Source organism: Artemia franciscana, chromosome 15, assembly GCF_032884065.1.
Source record: "Artemia franciscana chromosome 15, ASM3288406v1, whole genome shotgun sequence".
NCBI lineage: Eukaryota > Metazoa > Arthropoda > Branchiopoda > Anostraca > Artemiidae > Artemia > Artemia franciscana.
Window position 1 is genome coordinate 39,676,506 of NC_088877.1, and position 19,474 is coordinate 39,695,979.

A 19,474-nucleotide genomic window follows, 5' to 3' on the forward strand; every position below is an offset into this window, starting at 1 on the left:
ATTTTGCACAAAATGAAAATTCGCATAAAAGCAATTATTATTGCTTAATTTTACCTTTTAATACGCTGAGAATTGTTTTTTATTTTTGTATCTTTGTATTAATTTTAAAAAGTTATTATAAATATCATTACTAATCAAATTCACATACTTTATCAAATTCGGTAATTAATTTTGCCCAAAATGGGTATTATATTTTCAGTCGGAGTTTCACTATTCTTCTTGAAATCCAAAGGATTGAACAAAAATAAATATTTTTAACATGCACGCGCCATCCAAATAATTATACTTGCTTTAAGGCTCACGTTCCCTCTGCAATCGTCTGGTATGTTATGTTTCTTCAATCCCATGGTTCCAATATCTCAACACAAGGTGAAAATTCTTCTATCATTTGGTAGTTAAGAATCAGCTTTATTCATCAACCGAATTACATTTTAAAAATTTTTTTTTAAATTCTTATATTGAAGAATACCTATGAAAGGCAATAAAAAATACGAAAATAGGAAAACTTGATTATTTTTTATGTAAGTGTTGATGATCAGCACAGATCCATATTCGACATCCGCCAACAGTGACGTGGATTTTTCGCTTGACATCGTCTGTGCTAAGGCTTACAATACCCTACCGCTTGAACTGAGAGGTAGGAGCTCCCTTGGTTCTTTCAAAAAGAGAATAAAAAATTTTCTTGTTTTGAATTAGTTTAATTTGAATAAAGATTCTAAATAGAAAAGTGATTTTAACATTTATTGAGGTTTTTTGTGGGGATTGGGGTGGTTTCCTCCTGGATGAAGAGGTTGGGACTTGTAAGAATGGTTTTGTTGGTAGGGGCCATGGTTGTATCGAGGAGTGGAGGGAGAGCCATAGTGTGTATTTATTTTTGAGGTGATAAGAGACTCAGCATGCATTTTTTGCGTAGAGACGAGAGATTATGTATGTTATGACTGTTATAATTTTTTTAATAAACCCGAATGAAATGAACTGAACTGAAACTGATCCTTCACTAAGAGATTTTTTATTAACATTACAATTATGGTTCGGTGGAAGAATAATTCTAAAACTGATGAGTTCAATAATATGTCGACAAACAAAATGTAAAATAAGCAGAAAAGCTGCGAGAAAAGAGTGCGCTTTAATCAATTTTCTCTAGGCACCACCAAGCCTAGGAACGGCTCCGTATATTAGCATAGCATATAAATCTAAGTTTGAACTAGTTAATTGGAAATTTACAAAATGACGAGTATCTTCAAAAAAATAGAGAAAATCAAAAAATCTACCATTTGTTTAAAAAGACCTCCATATAAAGCTATGCAGTTTAATTTCGTAGCGACTGGCAAATTAGAAAAAAGAAACAGGGGTAAAAAAGTACCAAAAATAAGGTAAGAACATGTGGCGCCAGCAAGAGTATATCCAGGATTTTTGTTCGGGGACAGGGGTTATTTTTTTAGGGGGAAAATCATTTTTTTAAATACATCCAAAATTTGTTTATGCGCACTTTTTTTTTACTTTTTTATGGGTTGGGTAATTTTTTGGGGGGAGGGGGGTTCAAACCCTATATCCCCCTGGATACGGAATTGGGAATCAAACAGCTTAAGTTTTAAAAGGGTGGCTTTCCTTTGAAAGAGAAGTTTCTTTTGGGAATAAGCAGATTGCTAATTTTAATTTTTTACGAAATGCGTTGTCAGATTTGCCTAACTCGATTTACTTGTCTATTTTCACTGTCCAACGTGGCAGCAACGACGAAAATGTGTTACTGCCCTAAAAACTGTATAATTTTAAACAGACAAAATCAAAATCTTCGTAAAATCACTGCTTCACGACATGAAAAGACCTATAATGCGTCTAAGGGGTCAAAGTTTTCTTTTATTTATTTTGATGTCATTGGTCATTGTGGGTACTGTATTCGTCTCTATCTTCTTTACTTTAACACTGAGGTACTATAACATACATTAAATATTAATTCGAACCATCTCATTCCGTTCCAGCAATATATATATATATATATATATATATATATATATATATATATATATATACATATATACATATATATATATATATATATATATATATATATATATATATATATATATATATATATATATATATATATATATATATATATATATATATGTATATATTATGAAAAAAGAAACCACCAATGCAACAGCACAAACACATAAAAAAAAGACAGAACGAGAAAAGGAAGCCTGTTTTCCTACAGTAGTAATTAATATAGATCAGTACTTGAATGAGGCCTTAACCCTACTCATCCATCCAATTACATAGGTCAAACAGCATAGCCATACCCAATCAACCATAAAGAGTAATCCATGAACAGGCAGTCGTGTCGTAAGTAAGTATAGGTCGTCATTTACCAGATATTAAAAACAGTAAAAAAGACAAATAATTCAGAGGTGAAAACCCAACACAAGGGCTCATGAGGAGAATACACACTTGCCTATAGGGTTGCGGCCCTTTAAATTCCCTACCCAAACAAGTGGCGTGCCTACTATAAATTCCCCATGGCATCCCCGTGCTAGGTATCACCCCCAGAATATATGCCTATGAACAAACAAATGTAGAACAACCAAGTAACACCAAAACTAGCTTATAAAGCCATGGTTCTGGCCCTCGTGTATTTATGTTACCATTTCACAATCTATATTAATGCTAAACAATTATTAAAAGTATACTTATATATAATTTTAATTATTATAATTATAATATATATATATATATATATATATATATATATATATATATATATATATATATATATATATATATATATATATATATATATATATATATATATATATGGTAAATCTACCCATAAATATATGCCATAACTGAAATGACCATATAAACCAACTCGAAACAGCTCCGATTCCCCTGAAGTAGACAATTGTGGACTGAATGTTATAAAATTTAACATTCATTATTATTAAAAGTGAATTAAACACGGAAGTTTTTAATCAATAGAAAACAAAAAGAGAAGGCGGAGCTTATTTGCGTTGTTCTCCAGCGGTTTTTTCACATCTTGTCCAGCTAAAACAAGTTAGTTATCGTTTTGAACTGAAACTGGAAACATTTATTGCCTGGTGATAGGATTCAAAGCCTGGTTGTGACCGACTATGTATGTATTGAAACTTCGCTTTTATTATTGGGGGTAGACAGTGGAGTAATTTTTTCAAAATCTTGGGGGGCACAGTTGGAGCCAATTTCCCAAATCAAATGAAAATTGAGCCGTATAGTACCGAAAAGCCAAATATGTACTAAAAAAACTGACCTGTTTTTGAAGAAACTAAATTTCAGCTTATTTGGGCAAACTGGGGTCTTGTAGGAAAGTTGCCGCAACTTGTGAAAATATAATACATTATCAACAAAATTATGAAAACTATAGCAAAGAATCATGGAAGGGCGGTTGCCAAGACCGAATTATGTTAAATACGTAACCTAAACTATGCTAACCAAAACAAAATACCAACTAAATATTTAATTAAAATATCGGTCAATGTTCCTATTACCTGAATAATTGTTTAGGGTCATGAAACTATTGTTAATAGATGCATTTTGACTTTTGAACATCTTTTCTCTCTTGCAAAACTCACCGTTATGGAGTTATTCCGGTCCAAATACCCTGTATTTACACATATAGAATTGCAATCCTTTCCGTTTTCGTTGATCGGATATATGAAATCGCGAATCTGTAATAGTTTAGAAACAAATTTGGGCTATATATTTGCAAATTAGGGAGGTGGGGGTAAGGCATAGCATATATTAAATACGTAAACTAACCATTGCTATATTTAATATATGCTATGCTTTAACCCCCCCCCTAATGTGCAAATATATAATAACTCCATAACGGTGAGTTTGCGGTAGTTTTGCAAGAGAGAAAAGATGTTCAAAAAGTCAAAATGCATCTATTAACAATAGTTTAATGACCCTAAACGATTGTTAAGGTAATAGGAACATTGACCAAAATATCAAATCTGGGGTTTCTACAAGGAAAAATCCTTAGATTGCTCCAAGCTGAAATTTAAGGTAATAGTTACTATGTAGTATCCCACTGAGCCGAAGCTAAAATTGTAATGACAATGAAAACCGGTTATTGTCTCATCTTCCCAATAAAAAATCTTGAGTGTGGTGGCTATAAGACAAAGTACCAAAATTGAAATTACTTTAAAAAGCGTATAACAATTGAAGGTAGCGTGATTATCTGATTAATAGAAACATCCTGTATATTATAAATCACTTTAGTACTTTTTTATATATCCCACGGTTCTGTCTGGGAACATCAGGGGGGTGGGAGTTAGGGTGGGTACATTTAGAACACTGACCCTGATATTTGTAAAGAGCAAAAAAATACGGAATCTGAAAGTACTAACATTTTTGGCTGATTTCCTTCACAAGTGGCCAACTACTAAATATTTACCCGAAATTCCCCCATAGTAATCAAAAGTACTTAAATTTGAATTTGCGATAGAAGCGATTATTATATTCGTAAAAAACATAAAAAAAGGCCGAGCGGTATGTTCACTTTATTGGTAAGTCAGTTATATGAACTGTCATAATTTTACCAAATGTTTACACAAAATTCTCACTTAGCTTTTTCAAAATGTATTTTGACGTTCCCTAAGCACACACACACGTATTTCGTGAATTGACGTCACTGTACTGACCCAAATATCCCTTTAATATTCGTATTTAGGCTAATTTTAACCTGCAGCTTGCAATGGCTGTCGACCCATGCTCTAGAAGCTTTGGTTCAACATATTTCTATATATTTTTTTTAGATATTTATAGCAATTTAATTTTCCGAATACGTCGTTCCTCCTCTCTAGATTTTGAAGAACAAAATTTCTCCCCTCTAGATTTTGGAAAACACGTTTTGCCCCTCCCCCTCGTTCTCGTCAATTGATGTCCCTGGACATCTTTGCATCTTTTTAAGCCTTTCAGATTTATTCTCTCCTACCCTCAGACCTCGGACCTAATTACTTTTTTTTTCGCTAATGCTTCGAGCTTTCTAAAGACCCTGTTCTATATTACTAGACTACGGGTTAGGTTAGAATCTCTTACTTCTGGTTTGTTTATAAAGAAAATATTGGAAGTTGAGTTAAATTTTTCATTGAAAGAACAATAAAATTCCCTTGGAAGGATGGTAAAGAAACCACTGGAAAAACTGAACCAAAGATCTATTAAAATAGCATAATTCGATGTCCGTTAATTGAGAGGGCTTACTGTTCATTACCTGGTGTACATCTCAGTATCACTTCTTCTGCCACACATGGGAAACTACCACCATGAATGGTGGGGCCAAGTGAGTGAATTTATGAAAATGAAGGAGGGGTTAAAATGCATTTTTTTAAAACCGTAGGAGGAGGCAATTTAGTGGCTTTTTAGATTTTTTAAAATGAAAATACAAAAGTTGGATTTTGTTAATGAAAATACCAAGAAACGGTTATTTTAAAAATCCTGAGGGGGGGGACAATCCCCCATCCCATCTTCTGCTTTCCAATTGGCGTCTTTATGTCGTGCCAGACATGGCACACTTTCATGACATGAAACACGTGCCACCTTATTTTCACTAAAGTGCTAACACGTAGCTAGCATGTAAGTTATTTACCCCTACCCCTTTTTTTGTTCCTCGCACCTGTTGTTCTAAAGACACATAATCAGAAACAACGAATTATACAATTAGGAAGTATGTTGTTTATGCATACCTTAGCATGGTTATCAAGGCTGGTAACTTAAGTATAAACATGGAACCTGCTGCTCATTAACCTATTGCACTTAAAAAGAAAAAACATTTTAAAAAGGTATGGCCACGTACATGTTAAAAGGCGTATGGCCACGTACGAAGGAATTTTTCATTTAAGACCAACCAGAAATTGGTGTATTATGGGAATATGAGTTATAGGTAAAAATCGTTGATTTTTGGGAAGGAGAATGGGTACATACGCCCTCCTCCAGGTGTGTACTCGGCGATACTCGGAGATATTTAATCAGAAACAATTTATGCAATTAGGAAGTATGTAGTTTATGCACGCCTTAGCATAATTATCAAAACTGGTAATTAAAGCATAAACAAGGAACCTGTTGCTCATTAACCTATCAGAGGCAACGAACTAGTGATGTTTAAGCAAAGATTAATTAAAAGCACAAGTTTTTAATTAATGCACGAGTACGTGCTTGGCCACGTACGAAGTTGTTTTTTTTTTTTTTTTTTGTTTTTTTTTTAAGATCTATAGTCCTATAGGTTAAATTTGCCAAACCAAGAGAAACAGGACAAATAATTCCAGACCAGCAGAAACACGACAAAAACAAAAAGGGCGAATTGTGTGAGTTATAGTGACAATCGTGGATTTTGGGAAAAAGATTGAAACGTCCCTTCCCAGATAGTTACTCGACCGCACAAACATAAAGAGTGGACTGATCCATTGTTACGCGGCCTGAAAAAAAATACCAAAGTAATTGGCAAAAATAATGCCAATTCGGAATTTTTGGTGAAGTTAAGGCTGTTTCGGCTTATAATTACAATTACAAAAACAAAGATGACGAAAAAAAAAGTAAAAACCGAAGGAAATAAAAAATAAAGAGAAATAATTTAACTCTGTAACAGAAACATAGATTTTTTGCACAAAAGCATTTCTATATGTGAGAGCAGGTACGTACGCAGGAATTTTTTCGGGGGGGGGGAACCTTCGAAACAGCAGATATAAAGTAGCACTTTTCTATTTAGTAATGCAAAAAGCACGTATATCGGAAAATACAGATTAACTTTAATCTGTAGTATTGTAGTGGATGAGGGGGAAAATATTGAAGCCTCAAAAGTACGGTTTAGGCACAGGTTATGTTCATAGCGATTTAGAACCAGTGATTAATCTATTATATCCCACTGAAAGGGAAATTTTAGGGTTAACAGTGCAATATGGGTGCTGTGGGGGGGGGGTAGTTCTCCTATTGCAAAAACGTAGATTTTAATGAAAAATGATAGTTTCCAAGATTGATCCATTAAAAGCTGTACTTTATCCTGAAAAGGGTGGATAAACGCCCTAATAGCAAGGATAATACTATTTTGCTGTGGAAAGCAAACTCTCTTAAAAAAAAAATAACAGTACAATTGCTAATTACTTCAAAGAGGGTAAAAAGTTAGACAGAAAATGGGTTAATAATTTGGCAGTGACTTTGACCAGATAATTGCATGCTGTAAAATCCCCCCAAAAAGGCTTCACACATGTATCTAGATTCTTAGTAAAAGTCCTACTTTTGCCAGAAATCCAAGAAAATATGGGGAAATTAAACATTTCAGAAAATTTTGGGGGTGGGGGGGGCGGGCCCAAAGGCCCCCCCCCCCTGCGTACGTGCCAGTGTGAGAGCATTAAAAAATTACACTGAGTTTGAATATGTGGTTGAGATTCCAACGGATCCCAAAGGTTTGTGCCATATTCTAAGCTATTGTCTTTCTAACTATTCTAAGGTACTTTTTAAGGCATATTATTAGTCATTCTAAGCTATTTTTTCACTAGATGTGTGTTTCGGTTACAAACACATATTTAAAAAACTGGACTGTAGGTAAAATACAGGTGCGGTTATAGGATTTTTCCTGGTGGAGGAAGGAGGTATAATACTAAAAGATTTATGTGATAATTCAAAAACAGTTTTTTTTTATATTTGTCTGTATGAAAATCTGTCGGTGTTTAGGACTGGTTGTATACCTTTTAAGTCCGTAAACTGTCTATATTCCTTGTGCATATACTCTTTGATTGATAGCTCCATTATCTGTCTGTATTAGCTGTTTCTACATCTCTCACTTCCTCTTGGAAACTTAGGGAATTTTTCTCACTAACTAATTGAAACCATTTGTTTGTTCTTCCATTTCATGGGCTCATATTAATATTAATCGCTCAACAATAGGTGGCTAATTTCAGGCCATGCAGCTCTTTAAAGATTTGCCATCTGTTAGTGGAAATTCACCGAGACGGGTCGTGTCTTGCAAAAATTTTTAAATGTGGAAACACTGAGCAAGAGTATTTTTCACTTCTCTTCTGTTTTATAATGTTTTAGAGGTAAAAAAAAAGAGACTAGAAAAAAAAAATACTTGGCTAGAAAGAAAGAGAGAAGAATAAGAAAAGAATTGTCTTCCTTATCCAGCAATTGAGATACATGAACACTTGAACGAGGTCTTGGCCTTACTTATCTAGCCAATTACCTAGGACAAAACAGTATAACCAAACCGTCAACCAAATTGAAATGTCCAAATCCATACAAAGTCGTCATTAATAAATGTAAGCCGTTGAAAATTTACAAGCAAAAGCAACTTAAAGCTAACAAAATATTTTCAAGTGATAACCTCCCAATAGGGCTCCTCAGAGGAATACCACGTGCCTATATGAGTTTCAACGCTTTAATTTCCTTACCCGGCAAGGTGGAGCGTCTACCATAATGCTCTTTTATGGTATCCCTATGTTAGGTAAAACTTGTGAAATGCATGTGTACTAGTACAATTATTCAAAATATACCTACAAGATAAGATTATTTCTATACATATTAGAATCCCTTTCAAAACCTTTCTTTATTCGTAATTTCTAAACTCGGAAACGAATGGTGTTTCCTATGCTTAATAATGGAAAAGAACCTTGCAGTGGCTAAATTAGAAGGTAGACCTAGAGGGTCCAGAACCCCCTCCCCCTAGTGCCCCAATGTGAAATCTTATATTTAGTTTGTTTTTACTTCTGGCTAAAAATGGGTTGAAGAAGACCATTCATATGACTAGACACTACCCCAAGGATGAGTTTAACCCCTTACAAAATGGAAGTTGTATGCCCTTGTGTCTTTTTTCTTTTTATTCCCAAAATAAAAAGAATTTTCCAGAATAAAAAAAAGACGAATAATAATTCCGCTGTCTTGGGCGGAATTTTGAAGCTTAGAGACGTCTGACATTTCCCAAAAGTATCAATATATAGTAATGGAAAGGTATTTGGAAATTGTTCGCGAGAGACAGGGGCGAAATGAGAAGGTAGAGTTCTAAAGCCCCTGCCCCTCACCAATGTCAAACTTTAAAAGCTGTTTATGTTTTCGCTTCTGGATAAATGATGGCTTGAAAAAGGCCATTGCTGTGGCTAGACACTAACCCAAGGGTGAGTTAAAGCCCCTTCCAAAATAAAATTTGAAGATCTTACTTTTTTTTAATCATTTAAGATGGAAATGGGAGTTTTTGTATTTTTAGTTTCAAATATTATTTATAAGCGGGATTTTTAAACTCATAGACCTATGGGGCTATCCTAAAGTACCGATTTCTATTAAAACATACTCAGAAATTGTTCACGGGAGGCTGTAGTGCAGTTGGAAGGTATACAAAGTGGGTCAAGACCCTCTCCCCTGATCTGAATCTAAAACTGGAAAGATTTCTCTTAACTTCTGGCTAAGTAATGGCTTGGAAGCGACTATTTCCATGGCTAGACAATACCCCCAGAATGAGCTGCACCACTTCTATAACGGAATCCCAAATTTGGCTTCAATTCAGAATGCCTATAACTCTTAATATAATCATTTGCTATTAAGTTATAATATTTTATCTTTAGGTAGGTTTATTTTTTTATAAGAAAAATGAAAGAAGGGAATAAATATATTTAGCTGCCTCCCATCTAACCAAACTACATTTAAAATTAGGCCCTACAGAATGGCTAAATACTTCTCAAAATGGGATCTTAGCCCCGCTATTATAGGGGTGAGCAGATTTGTCCAAAAAGATGTATATTGCTACGATGGAAGAAAATTGAGATGGGCAAAGCCTGATATTGATGTATATAGTCTGGGAGGACTAAGCCAGGGGGTCTCTGTATATATCCCTCCTTGGCAACACGGAGCACACACATCAATTGAACATCAATTTTCTACTTTTTTGTAAGTATAGTGTTTCTGGGACGTTTGCTGTTAAAGAAAAAAAAAATCCATGATAACTTTCCTGCAGATAGGGAAGGGGATATAACGTGCCACCAAAAGGCGAAAGGACTTACCTATTAACATCTAGTGCCATAAACACAGTGTTTAGGCATCATATCCCCCCCTCTCAATTTTCCGGGGTCTTGCGTCTAGTCTCTCAGCTTTGTACCACCTCCTAGATTTTCTCCCTCCCCGTGGTTTTGAAAAAAATTCCTTTTTGGGGGTATTTTTGTTGGAAATGCTTTATTTTTGTGTTTTCATCGGAAAAAAGTAGCTTTACCCCTCCCCTCCTTAAATTTTGGAATATGTCTTGCCCCCCCCTAAATTCCACGAATTGACTCCACTGGTGTGTTCATCACGATCCTTATAACTTCATCCTTTTGAACTCTATTAATAAGGAGAAATCTGCCCGCAGAGACGACAGGGACACCTATGTTTGGCAACGCTTAATTTAGATTCCTCAAATGACTGGTCGTTTTTCTTCTCAATTTTTCTGATCCCGATGGTTCCTTTCAATTGCGGGTTCGTATGGAAATTAATCGTTCAACAATAGGTTGCTAATTTCCAGGGCATGTGCTCTTAGAAGATTTTCCATCTGTTCTTGGGAATTCTCTGAGACGTCTGGTGTTTTCCGAAAATCGAAAGAATATCTGCTAGACTTTTCTTATCTCATTAAGACCGATTTATGGTGTTGTTAGAGCGAACAGAAGAATTGGGGAAATAGACCTATTTTAAAGGGGAATCTCTAGTCATTTCCAATAGAAATAGGGGTGGTGCTGATAATAGATCCAGCTGATTCATTACTTAGGGAAAAAAGTTTTTAAAGAAGGGACTTCTACTGTTGACAGCTTGAGCAGAAAGAAAATTAAAGCTTATGTATTACTGCTGGTTAGAACATGTGCCAAATGGGACAAGGGGGGTTTATATTCCTCCCAATCGTGAAAAAAAATACCTTTTTTGGTATTTTCATTTTAAAAACAAGTCGTGAAAAACGAAAATGCACCCTCCTTATATTTCGACGAATATTTTTCCGCACCTTCATTATAACAAGATAAAACACACTCCCTGCTCCCCTCTACAGCTTGAGCAGAAAGTAAATTAAAACTTATGTGTTTTTGCTGGTTAGAACACGTGCCAAATGGGAAAAGGGGGAAATTCCTCCCAATCGTGAAAAAAACCTTTTCTGGCATTTTCATTTTTAAAAAAAGTCGCAAAAAACAAAAATACACTCCTCTTAGATTTTGACAAATGTTTTTTCTTAACCTTCATTATAACAAAATAAAATTATAACAAAAAATTATAACAAAATAGAAGAGGAAGATAAGAATACTCTTGCTCAGTGTTTCCACATTTTAAAATTTTTGCAAGACACAACACGTCTCGGTGAATTTCCAATAACAGATGGCAAATCTTTAAAGAGCTGCAAGGCCTGAAATTAGCCACCTATTGTTGAGCGATTAATATTAATATGAGCCCTGCTCCCCTTGTGTTTACGTAAATTGGTGCCAGTGAGGGTCTATAATAAACTGGCTTAAGAGAGTAAACTAAGTAACCCTATAATTGTGGATTTCTAATGCTCAGAATTACGAGGTTACTAGATGTTGGGGTGGCGCTTCGCGCCACCCCAACACCTAGTTGGTGGGGCGCTTCGCGCCCCCCAAGCCCCCCCGTGCGCGTAAGTCGTTACGCGCCATATTAATTACGCGCCATTGTAGTTGTGTCCCTGTGTCCCACCTGTGAATAGATATATATATATATATATATATATATATATATATATATATATATATATATATATATATATATATATATATATATATATGTTTTTAACTACGAATATACAACATTCTTCGCTGTCCCATTGTCTATGCATACAAATAGATTGTCATGTTTACTGACTCTTGAACATGCAACATATAATTGTCCATGGGAAAAACAATCCGTATTCAGATCTATACCTCATTATTCTAATGATGTGTCCCTGTGTCCCGGTCGTCATTTATATTCCCTGTGTCCCGGTCGTCATTTGTGTCCCGGTGTCCCGGTCTGTAATTTCTATTCGAACAACCCCTGTGTCCCGGTCGTCATTTATGTATCCCGCCTGTGCCCCCGGCGTCCCCCTTGTAGTTGTGTCCCTGTGTCCCGGTCGTCATTCAATTTGCTACGATCGGACAAGAAGAGCACCATCCCCATCATGCTTCTGTGGTCATATCGCCCAAAAGCCATCATTCGAAGAGCCAACCGAGTATTCCATATTTAACCTTGCTCTACCAATGAACTGTCTGTTATTCCGCTGTTCACTGAGTAGAATAGCCTGAGAGTTAGCTTAGTTTAGAAATGCCAAATATGGGTTTTTAGGTCCTTATTTTTTTAATTAAATAAAAAAAACTAATTTTTTTTTAGCTGAAAGTAAGGAGCGACATTAAAACTTAAAACGAACAGAAATTACTCCGTATATGAAATGGGTTGTCCCCTCGCAATCCCTCGCTCTTTACGCTAAAGCTTTTAATTGTTTTAAAAAGTAGAATTGTGGCAAAAAGTCAAACTTTAGCGTAAAGAGCGAGGGATTGCGAGGGGACAACCCATTTCATATACGGAGTAATTTCTGTTCGTTTTAAGTTTTAATGTCGCTCCTTACTTTCAGCTAAAAAAAATTAGTTTTTTTTTTATTTAATTTCTGAACGTTTTTGAATTAATGCATGTTTGGTTTTGGCTCTCCGCACATAAATTATTAAAATGAAATTTGCATATTAATTCCTTTTTTGGCTAAATGGCTTTCTCTTAGTTTTGATCAGACGATTTTGAGAAATATGGGGTGAGGAAGGAGGCCTAGTTGCCCTGTAATTTTTCGGTTACTTAAAAAGGCAACTAGAACTTCTAATTTTAAAGAACGTTTTTAGTGAAAAATATGCGTAACTTAAGAATTAACTTACGTAACAAACTTTCATAACCTTATATTTTTATTATGTATACGAGGGGGTTTGTACCCTCGTTAATACCTCGCTCTTTACACTAAATCGTAAGTTTTGTCCCAATTCTTTAAGAATGACCCCTGAATCAGAAAGGCCGTAGAATAAATGGTTGAAATTACTAAAAATACTTTAGCATAAAGAGCAAGGTATTTATCTCCTCCTAAATACCTCGCTCTTTATGCTAAAGTATTTTTAGAACCACTCATATGCGTAATAATCTCTGTTCGTTTTAAGTTTCAATGCTACTTCTTCCTTTCATTTGAAAAAAACGTTTTCATGTTTATTTTTCATTGTTTTCTTATAGTAATGCTAGAGAATCCTGCGCCCTTTTCATTGAATTTTTCTTCCCCCATGACAGATTCCTCCAAGGAAAGATCCTCCAACATAGCCCCCTCTCCTCAGCCCCACCCCCAAACAAAATAAAATCCCCCTGAAAACGTCTGTACACTTCCCAATAACCATTACTATATGTAAACAATGGTCAAAGTTTGTAACTTGCAGCCCCTCCCCCAGGGATTGTGGGGGAGTAACCCCAAAGACATAGTTATTATGGTTTTTGACTATGCTGAACAAAATGGCTATCTCAAAATTTTGATCCGCTGACTTCGGGAAAAAAATGAGCGTGGGAGGGGGCCTAGATGCCCTCCAATTTTCTGGGTCACTTAAAAAGGGCACTAGAACTTTTCATTTCCGTTAGAATGAGCCCTCTTGCGACATTCTAGGTCCATTTGGTCGATACGATGACCCCTGGGAAAAAAAAACAAACAAATAAACACGCACCCGTGATTTGTCTTCTGGCAAAAAATACAAAATTCAACATTTTTGTAGATAGGAGCTTGAAACTTCTACAGTAGGGTTCTCTGATACGCTGAATCTGATGGTGTCATTTTCGTTAAGATCCTACGACTTTTAGGGGGTGTCTCCCCCTATTTTCCTAAATAAGGCAAATTTTCTCAGGCTCGTAACTTTTGATGGGTAAGACTAAACTTGATGAAACTTATATATTTAAATCAGCATTAAAATGCGATTCTTTTGATGTAGCTATTGATATCTAAATTCAATTTTTTAGAGTTTTGGTTACTATTGAGCCGGGTCGCTCCTTACTACAGTTCGTTACCACGAACTGTTTGATAGTGGGTCTTCGCAAAAATCTTTTTTAGGGAGGGGGAATGGGTACCCTCATTTTTTCCATCTATATACAGATAAGCATATGAATGGAAATTCTTCTTTTCAAACGTAAAACATTTTTTATAAGAAGGATGATGGCAGGCGTTTAAACCCCAGCGTTAACCCCCCCCACCGTGAAAAATACTCGTCCCTGTAAAATATCCTTCGAAAAATACCCCCATCCGTGAAAAATACTCCCTATAAAATACCTCCCCCGTGGAATATAGCCCCCCATGGAAAATACCCCCCCTCCCCGATGAAAACACCCCTAGAAAATAACAAAATTTCTTCTCCCTACTTAAAATAAATAACAAAATTCAAATAAAATTTTCAAATTTAGAAAGCCTTATTTTCCGCGCGGGGGGGGGGTATTTTCCGGGAGGGTAACGCCTAGAACTAAGAAGGATATCTGTGTTGCACATTGTCCCCAAATACGCTCCTCAACTGATTGGGGTTAAGCGGCAAGGCTAAGTTTTTATGACAGGAAAGCTGAGGAGTATCTAGTGGTGGCTTAGAAATTAAGTTTATAAATTATTTATTAGATATTAGATATAAATTATTTATTATTATTATTTATTATTTAACATCTACCTGTCTTTCAATAGATATAAGCATGTCGAATGAGATTAAAAGACTATTCAAAAGCTGTATAAATACACTAGCTTTTAACGTAGCAGCCTTAAAAATGCTATTGCTTAAAAATAATTGAAAAAGAGCTACGGAAGAATATTCTAAGAAGCTTTTTTCTAAGGGGTCTGTTCCCTATATACAACGAAAAAGGTCTAAAGAATTTGATTTTTTAACAATGTAGTTTTGTTATGAATTTGGGAGTTAAAACCTTCCCCCTTTTTCCACCGGAAAAATGTGAAAATTCATGTAAAAATTTAATTTTTTACGTTTTAATGGAAAATAGTCAATCTTGTTTTCTTGGGTATTGAACCCCCAAAATACGAATTGACCTAATTAGCCCCCTCAGACCAAATCTTAGCTATGGTACAAATTAGTTTAATACTTTTCTGGATAAAAATTGTCTTATATCGAATCATGGAACATTTTCCTGCAATAAAATATTGGTTTCATCCTCCTCTTCCCTTTCCCCTCCAAGACCCGGCTTCCTGTTCAGCCCTGAATAGGGGTTTCGTGAATTTCTGGTGTTGGCTTTATGAAAATGCGTTACAAAGGGGTTGGTTTAAAGTCAATGGATTTTTTTAAGATCTATTCATAAGACAGTAGCTTATAATTTACTGTGCATTAATCTGTGCAATTTTGAATTCCTAAGCTGTCGCCTATAAAGATCATACTTTTCCACGTAACGTCTTGATATAATTGTCGTCCAGATTGAGATGTGTCTTTTTATCAAAGAAATAAATTTTTTTAAGCTATGATGGTGATACGATCTGGAATCGCTTTTATGTGAAAAGACAGCATGAGAGACTCGTCGTAAAAACTTGAAAGTAGGATTTTGGATGTTTTTCTCATGCCCCGTAAAACAGGCGTTATTATTTAATTTATTTGGGAACCAGTGTTGCCAGGTAGGAAGCATTTAAATAATTTAGGCATTATTTTGAAGCTTGGACTTTGGATGTTTTTCTCATGCCCCGTAAAACAGGCGGTTATTATTCAACTTATTAGGGGGAGGAGTTTTGCCAAATAATTAGCTGTTAAGTAATTTGGGCATTATTTCGAAGCTAGGAATTCGAATGTTTGTCTCATGCCCCGTGAAACAGGCATTTTTATTCAGGGAACCGGTGTTGCCGGATGGGGAGCATTTAAATAATTTTGGTATTTTAACTGAAGCTTGGATTCTAGACGGTTTTCCCATGTCACGTAAAACAAGTATTATTGTTCAATCTATTGCTCAATCAGTGTTGGCATGATGCCCCATTTATGTGGTTTTTTTTAGGTGGTCGCGCATTATGTTTTTAAAATATACATATAATACATATATACATATACATATACATATATACATATAAAAATATACAGATATGTTCATTTGAAAAATAGTACTTTCGGAACATCTTCGTTTTTACGGCTGTGCTGTTATGGAAAGTATATCTGGCAATACTATATGTAACTCGGAAAGATAAGATTTAATCTCGAAAATGAAAAACATTCATATATAATTTAGCTTTTGGGAGTAGCCGATTTGGATGAAACAGACCTGCTTTGAATATGTTAAGTTGATGTACTGATTCCCTTCTCTTGTTTGAGGAAAAGATGAAAGAAGCTAACAATAAGTTGCAAGTTATATGATGATAAATTATCATATAGGTGATCACTGCCAGCCAAGGGCGGGGATAGAACAAAATCTTGGGATGGGGTGGGGGCGATGTGAAAAGGGTACCAATAGGCAAAATTTTGTGGGGAGACAGTGTGACAAGGATGCCAATAATTGACCAAATTGAAAATTTTATTTTAAAAAATAATTGAAAAATAGAAAAAAAAAACAAAGAATGAGGGGCCAGAAAATCTTGGGGGCCTGGGGTCCCCTGGCCACCTTAGATCCACCAGTGGGCTAGACCGCTATTTTAATTATGCCCTCGTTCTTAGTATCTAATTTAAATTACCAAGGGCAGCAAAAGTGAAATCTGTTTGTTTGAATTGGGCAAGTGGAAAGTTTTACAACAATTTATATCTTAAAAATTTGGAAAAATCCAAAGGCCGATTTTTGACAAAAAATACCTCCACATACAGTTATGTATTTTTCGATAGTAGCAGATAAGGCCGTATCCACGGGAGTGTACCCTATCCCCTAAATCTTTGTCTGACTGGTCCGAGTGGAAAGTTTTACAACAATTTATATCTTAAGATTTTGGAAATATCCAAAGGCCGATTTTTGACAAAAAATACCTCCATATACAGTTATGTATTTTTCGGTAGTAGCAGGTAAGGCCGTATCCAGGGGAGTGTACCCTATCCCCTAAATCTTTGTCTGATCGGTCCAACTGGAAAGTTTTACAACAATTTATATGGTAAAAATCTTGAAAAATCCAAAGGCCGATTCTTGACAAGAATTAAATAAAAAAAACAAGTTTTTTTGAATGAAAGTAAGGAGCAATATTAAAACTTAAAAACGTACAGAAATTACTCCGTATATGAAAGGGGCTTTTCCTCCTCAACACCCCGCTCTTTACGCTGAAGTTTGACTCTTTCTCTTAATTCTATTTTTAAGACAGTAAGAAACTTTAGCGTCACCTATATTTTTATGGTCACCTAGCATATGGATCATAAAGCTATTAACCCAGGACATGTAATAAACGATATAGTTCAATTACGTGTTCTTTGACTAGATCTGTTTCAGTATATATTCTGAGCGTACTTTAGTTAGTTTGAGTCTAGTTTCATATCTGTTATAATGAAGATGTTCTGATTTGGTTGTGACTCAGAATCACAGTATTCTGGGGCTCTGATACTTGAGCTTGTATATTCCTGGACTTTGTCAATAAACAATTTTGTACAATTTCTGACTTTGCGTGAATAGCATTCGAATGGTTATTATATTGTGAGCACCATTTAATGAAGTAAGCCCACACCAAAGCAAGTCTCACACTACCCTAAAATTCCATAATTTTGAAACAACCAAAAGAAATATCATGGAAAATGTTGGTTTTCTGGTAGAAATAGACCTAAGATGAGCCAAAGGTTTTGATTAAGCGGGCGATATGTTTTTCAATATTTGGAAGGATTCGTACTTTTTCATTTTCATCAGTGAAAATATAAAAAATTATTTTTCAATGAAAGATCCCCACAAAAAAGCATTTCCAAAAATCGCCCTGCTCCCTAACCCCGAGTGGCGCCATTGCCCTGGGAAGGGGGGCGACGTTTTCATTAATCTCCTTGGTATTTTAAAAGGTAAAATGAATGTGTATATCTCTATTTTACGCGCAGTAGAGCCATGGGCTTGGAAGGTCGAACTCTTACAAGCAAGGGTACGTCCAGGAAAAAGATCAGCCTGGTATAGTAATTAAAATAATGAATATTTAAATTTTCCAAACTACAAGCTATTTAAAAAAGGTCTTTTTTAATATTTTAAAGAAGTAACACTTTTTTTAGGCTATGTTCAGTACATGGCGTCAATTCACGAAAATTTTGAGGGGAACAAAATGTATTTGTCAAAAACAAATTGGTCATTTGCTTCAATGAGAATACAACAACAAAAAATGGCATTTTAAAAATGTTGCCCAAAAAAGGTATTTTTTTTAAATCTAAGGGTTTTCTTGTTCTCCTTTACCAGCCCCCAATTGACCTCACTGGTCCAGTCTGCTGGCTGGAGTTTGCCAATTCCTCTTTCACCATTTGACATTTAGCCCTTGATTTATTGTACGTCTCTATAATATCTTTTCTTCAGTATTTTATTTCGTATCAGTTTCATAAGAACTGCTATATAAAAAAATTGTATTTTTCGATCTTAAAGGCTCACTGAAGATGTTTCGTATCTCATAGCTAAAATTTTCAGTTCATCGGCAACGCTGTCCTAAAAGTCACAGATTCACTGTTATAAAATGAATATATTGGATTACCAAAAAAAGTACGCGGTTTGTAAATATAAAATGAATTCAGCTGATAAATATCTAAGAACATTAAAAATGGTATTACAGTTTCAACAAAAATCTAAAAAAGTCAATAAATGAACTCAAATTATAAGAAAAAAAAAATAAACACTCATCTGTGATCTGTGAATTGCCAGCATATCTGGCAAAAAAAAATCCAAATTTCACTTTTTTATATACTAGCTTGAAGCCTCTACAGTTAGGTTCTCCGATATACTGAATCTGATGGTGTGATTTTGATTAAGATCACTTGATGTTTTGAGAGTGTTTTGCTTTTTTTCAAAAACTAGACAAATTCTCTCCGATTCGTAATTCTTTTGATGGATAGCAATAAACTGAATGGATTTTTTTATATTTTGAGTAAACATCAAAACTCAATTCTTTTGGTGTATCCATTGTTACCTAGACCCTGTTTCTTTAGAGTTTCGGTTACTATTGAGCCGCTTCGCTCCTTACCTACAATTCTTTACCACGAACCACGGAATAAATGTTTACTAACATGAGCAAAAAGTCTTATACTCTCCATTGAAGATTTTCGAAACTCATCTAAAACAACACAATCTAAACCCCACTTCATTTCTATATAAATTTATAATGTGCCACGAACTGTTTGAAAGAGAGAAAATTCTGTAATTAAATTCCAAAGTCCCAAGGAAAACTTTACACTTAATACAATCACTTTGTTTCAGTCCAACAACTTCGTCTCAAAGGGCGATTAAAAGTAAGGAGGTGAATAATTAATTATTCATGACCTGACGAAGGTTTGAAATTTATTATTCTGTTCACCAAAAGAATATTTGGTTTTAAGCAGCTTTCACACTATGTACGTAATTTTTA

At 35.0% G+C, this 19,474-nt stretch overlaps 1 protein-coding gene across 3 annotated transcripts in view; it reads left to right on the top strand.

Moving 5' to 3' along the window:
• The first annotated feature begins 3,057 nt into the window (after positions 1-3,057).
• Positions 3,058-19,474, top strand: part of LOC136036461 (uncharacterized) — a 118,659-nt gene continuing 102,242 nt past the window's right edge. For 2 of the 3 annotated variants that reach the window (XM_065718703.1, XM_065718705.1), the window contains exon 1: positions 3,058-3,133. The gene's annotated coding sequence lies outside the window, so the exon portion shown is untranslated. Of the gene's footprint in view, positions 3,134-18,140; positions 18,278-19,474 lie in introns of all 3 variants that reach the window. The other variant, XM_065718704.1, reaches the window with a different exon arrangement.